Below are 6,000 nucleotides of genomic sequence, written 5' to 3' on the forward strand. Positions count from 1 at the left end.
GATTCTTCCTGATGTTAAGAGCCTTTTGGAATGGTATCCCTTGGGAGGTGGTGGGCTCTCCTCCATTGGAAGTTTTTAAGCAGAGGTTGGATAGCCATTGGTCAGGGATGCTTTAGTTGAGATTCCTGCCTTTTTGGTGTCCCTTCCAACTCTATGATTCTGAGGTTGTTCTGCCAGGGCCCAAATGGTTGGCAATGGGGCTGCTGCCAAGCTATTCCTTACAACACCATTCCTAGGTGTGAAGGTCAAAGTACTCCTGTTAAGTTGTAGTGATGGGGATGAGAAGTGGTTTTAATTTTGTTTGGAGGGCTGGGGTTGGTACTACTTAAGCAGTTTTATTATGCTGCAAATTTTGTTTATTGGTTGTCTGGCTGTGCAAAACTCTCCTGGCAATTGCAGACCCACTAAGGTAGCTGGTCAGCTGTTCCTACACAGAATATTCCATTTAACTCTTCAGGGTTAGTCTAACATTGCCATAATTATCAGTAAAGTTTCAGATTTTGGGGGAAAGATCTTTAAACACACCACATATAGCTTTGTACCGTATAATCTAGAAGAAGCTACCATATTTTTTGCTCTATAAGACGCACCAGACCACAAGAGGAGTTTTGGGAGGAGGAAAACAAGAAGAAAAAAATTCTGAATCTCAGAAGCCAGAACAGCAAGAGGGATCGCTGCGCAGTGAAAGCAGCAATCCCTCTTGCTGTTCTGGCTTCTGGGATAGCCGCACAACCTGCATTCGCTCCATAAGATGCACACACATTTCTCCTTACTTTTTAGGAGGGAAAAAGTGAGTCTTATAGAGCAAAAAATACGGTAATTGCCTTTCCTCATAAATTGGTAAAAAATATTTAACACAGCAGCTGAGGCTAACAGAAGCAATCCCATACCTTTGATGCAACTGATTTTCTTCATGGCAGTAGGATTTGCAGCTAATGTCATAACCTGGGGGGAAACAAGGTGCTCTCCTGTAAAGGCATTGCAGGATCATGACCTCTTCATTAGGAAAAATGAATGAAATTTGTTCCTGGCTATTCCTCGAACGCTCCACATACCTAATTCTTCAGAGGTGAGTGGCTGGAGTTGTCCCCCCCTCCCCCATTGATAACTGTGTTAGAAATAATAAATACATACTCCAACAACAACAAAATCCAAATCCCCAATTTTGGTAATCCTGAGATGACATCACTTATTTATATTTTCTTGTCAGATAAAATATTTACTTCATATGTTGGTCACAAGATGCTGAGAGAAATGAAAGAGCCACTATTGGACTTTGACATGGGTTCAGTTCTCCACTCAGCCACAAAGCTTACTGGGTGACCTTGGGCCAATCACTCACAGGGCTGTTGTGAGGATGAAAAATGGGTGCATATGCTGCCTTGAGCTTCTTGGAGGAAGAATAAATAAAAATGCTTAAAATTTTTCATCGCTAACATGACTATTGGATCAAGGAGACACTGTTCAGAGCTTTTATGTGAATGGGCTTGCATATTTACTTCAATTCCAATGCACTTCCTCTGTGTGTGCAACTGCTGCTCTTGTGTTGAAAGAATGCAGAGCTCACAACAGAGCTCCATGTGTGCCCTGCAGCTCCTTTGGCTGCAAGGAGAAGTTGCATTTCCCAGGACTTGTAAGCACCTCACCTGCTCCCATAGTCTAGATGCCCAGGAGGGATAGAGGGAAAGACCTCTCTGCTCTACCATAGCGAGATAAGATGAGGTGGAATGAGCAGTCCTGCAGTCACAACAACTGTAGATGGAGTCAGATATAGAAATTTGGGACTGGGAGAAATTGAGAGGGATAGGACACATGGGGATGCATGAGCTATTTTCTGACCTGGCTTGGTTGGCGTAGCACAGCCCAAGTCTGAATTGAGCCTAGGAAGGTTCATCCATCACTAATTATTAGTTGTGTGTACAAAGGTCTGTGTTGCTGCCAATAGAACTTGGACTGTACAAGGACAAAGGTAATTTTGTAGGGTAATGGGACGCGGGTGGCACTGTGGTCTAAACCATAGAGCCTAGGTCTTGCTGATCAGAAGGTTGGCGGTTCGAATCCCCGCGACGGGGCGAGCTCCCGTTGCTCAGTCCCTGCTCCTGCCCACCTAGCAGTTCGAAAGCACCTCAAGTGCAAGTAGTTAAATAAGTACTGCTTCGGTAGGAAGGTAAACGGCGTTTCCATGCGCTGCTCTGGTTTCCAGAAGCGGCTTAGTCATGCTGGCCACATGACTCGGAAGCTGTACGCTGGCTCCCTCGGCCAATAAAGCGAGATAAGCACCGCAATCCCAGAGTCGGCCACGACTGGACCTAATGGTCAGGGGTCCCTTTACCTTTACCTAATTTTGTAGGGTAGGATATTGATCATGTGCATCTCCTGTTCCCTTCACTGTGGGTTGTGCACTCTAACACACAAACACTTTTTGGAATTGTTCTATGAAGCTTATCTGGCAATGGCCCAGACTATGGTAGGGCAGAAAGTCATGGGAATTCGTGGAAATTAGCCCTTTGCAATCAAACAGCTGGTCTGCTCAATCATCCTCCTACCACCATGAACTCTTGAAAGTGCTCTGAGAAATCAAAACAGAGCTGTCAGCAAATGGAAGCTTCTGAACCCAGTTTTACTCCTTCAGCGGTGATAAATGCCCTTCTGGATTTTCTCTCCTATCAGAGCCATGCACTTGATTCTGAAGATATCTGACCCCAACAGCTGGACATAATGGAGATTCCAGGAAGAGAGTTAGCTCAACAGCTGGGTATCGGAAGGTAATGGTTTACTTGCTTGGAGGACTATGTTGCTATGGCAACCCTACAACAGACCAAAATATGTTTGCAGCCATATGCAGTCTAAACTCACATATGAAAGTCATAAAACCCCATGGAGCTTCTTCATACAGTACAGGCAAATCTATGCAACTGGAGAAATGATATGGTGCAGATTCTACTACTGGAGAGTGCAGGTGGCAATGTTTATTCAAATGCTGTCCTAAAATCCTATACTGCATGTAGAAAGTACAGTAACATGGAAGAGCTAAGGACTGTAGTCTATTTGTTACATTGAAAAAAACAATACATGCAGGAAAGCATTTGTTTTCATCACTACCCCTGACCTGGGCACTCTTTTTACAAATATTTTTCCAGCCCAATGCTCGAAGCAGTGCCAGGCAGGCGAGTCTAACCACTATTTACAGTTTCCATAATGCCACGGACAAAGCGTCAGTCAGAAGTATCGTGGGAAACTTAAATGGGCCTAGCACTGCTGCCACCTGGGTCCACTTAACAGGAAGGGTTCTATCAGAAAGCAGTTTGCACAGGATTCCTTCAAAGATGGGTTCAGTCCTGAGTCTGGAAAATATTGTCCTAGGAGGCTCTCCGAAGGTTCTTCCCTCCGTACCATTCCAGGGCAACTGAGTCATGTAATTTCAGTGGAATTTTTTTCCAAACGCATATGGAAATTCCCATTTGCCCCAGTAAGTTCATGTGTTGTTCTCCACATGAGAGCAATTCATGTACAAAGTGACTCATAAGAGCAAGTGTGATACAGGGGTTTAAGAGTGTCAGACTAGGAGACCAGGGTTACAATCCCTACCTGGGCTCACTGGATGACCTTGGCCCAAGCACTGCCTCCCAGCCTAACCTTCCTCACAAGGTTTAATTGTGGGGATTGTGATACACATCACCTTGAGGTCCTTAGAGAAAAAGGAGGGATATAAATGCAATTAATTAATGTTGTAATAAAGAAGTATGCAAAAGAGCAGTTAAGTGTCTACCCCTCATGGAGTATATGTGTGTTTGGGTGCACATGTACTTATCATGCAGTTTTGCCCTGCAATCACTCAACCACCATGGATAGTAGGCAGCCATCCTGGTTCCTGTACAAGATGGAACTGCACCAGCGAAAAATATCACAGGTGGAAAGCGCTTTAGAACTGGTTTCTTCACTGCACCTAAGAAAGTGACTCTGATGTCGGTGGTGTTTATAAGCTCATTATTCAGGAGAATGCTTATTTTAATCTCATGCCTGCAAGTGGTCTGTGACAGCCTGAAACATACTTGGCGCTAGTTAACCAGGAATGTCTTTGCTAAGCAACCCTTTAAAAGCCCATTGCTAACTTTAACTTTGCAAGTTTTCCACCTGCTGCTAGAGGAGCAGTTAAAAACAACAACCCTCTACCGTGTCATCATCATTTCTTCCCACTTTAATTTGTTAAAAACTTTTATTTCACTTATTAGCATGGCAGTGGTAACACTTTCAGATTGCTTTATATTGTTTTTCTCATTTTATAGGCTGAAAGGAGAAAATGTTCTTTTCAAACAAACGGAACCTTTCAATCTACATCCCATTTTTAGCTGAAGTTTAATTCACAGCTGTGTTGGAAGGAATTACATGGTTCCATTGATGGGCTTGAGCTGTAACAGTACAGCTTGCACTCCATTAGCAAAAGTACAGTGCTTTTTCTGATACTGTAATGTGTATAGTGTTTTATTATCATCACCATTATTATTATTATTAAAGAGTTTTACACCATCTTTCAGTCCAGGACTAGGCCAAAGTTTGTTCCGGGAATTTTTTTTTTACAGAAACACACACATTAAAATCAGACATAAAACAAAAAATACACATAATACAAATAACTGAAAGAGATAACTAGTTAAAAATAGTTTACAGAGCCAATCCAAATGCCATCTTGAAAAGGTCTTCTTGTAGGCCTGGAAAGAACAGGCTGTACCAATTTTTGCTGATCAGCAAGCATCCGTCAGCTAGCCTCCCACCCTATCATTCTGAAAAATACCCACTCAATCTGCTGTGCTCCCTTATGCTTTGCTTTAGAAGTTAAAGAGAACTCTATAAAGATGGTACAACTGCCCTTCTGTAGTAGAGTGCAAAGTGCTGAACTCCCACGCAGTGCTTTTTTTAAAGGGGGTACTCAGGGGTACTCTTTTGTTGTTGTTGTTGTTAAAACTTGTGGTACTTACTGTCAACTTCACAGTGAGTGTGGTGCACCTATTTTTCTAGGGACAAAGGATGGCTCCCACTTATCCCTCATAAGAAGAGAGGGAATGGCCATTAGTAATGAACCATTTTTCTAACTTTGGTCTTCATACTTGTTGTGTGTTCAGTTGCTATTAAAGGATGTACTGCTGGCACAAAGGCAACAGGCGATCAAATAAGAAAATAAATTGTGCTGCTACATGTGTCATGCTACCAACACAAAGACAGTACATGAACCACTAGGCAGCAGTGCAAGAGGTTCTAATCTGAAATTGTTTGCTGCAAATCTCTCTTTTCTGTGGGTCACTTTGTGAAACTGTTATTGAGAACTATTCTGAGTCTGGAAACACAACAAAATTTCTAGCTTTTGAAACAATTAAAACTCCCTTAGAGTATGATTTACAGGCACAAGCAGCTTTATTAACTGGGAAGGTATATGTATTTTTGTCCAACCTGGATCCACTATAATGTAGAGAGCTTTTTAAGAACCTAAGTCAGGCACTAGGTTAATATAAAGGGAAAACATTGTAAGGTCATGTACCGATAAAATGTATTTTATTTACTTGACAGAGTGTAAAATGCTAACAGTAACAATGTTCTGTTGTTACATTTTGCAATGCAAATCAGGATTTGGTGAACTGTCTAGCGATTAAGCTTTTCTGGGGTAAAAGAGCTCATATAATACATCTTATGCTAATATTTTATATAAATCCTATTCCCCTCCTAATTGTTTCTAACTTAATAACTACAGCCAGAATGTTGGTTGCAAAGGAAGTAGCATGAATCTACTCATCTTCACTAAAGGAATGGCTAGCATTACAATGATGTGTTGTATTTAATTAACTTTTATTCAGTGCAATTAATTACCATGACTTGACTTAGGTCTATTTCAGCGGCTCTACCCTGTATAAATGTTTAATATAACCCAACATGAATAATTCTTGTCATATGTTTTGTGTGTATATAGACTGAAAATGAAACATAAAAAACCACGGTGTACTTAGGAGG

This window comes from Podarcis tiliguerta, assembly GCF_965153285.1.
Source record: "Podarcis tiliguerta genome assembly, chromosome: 9".
Lineage (NCBI taxonomy): Eukaryota > Metazoa > Chordata > Lepidosauria > Squamata > Lacertidae > Podarcis > Podarcis tiliguerta.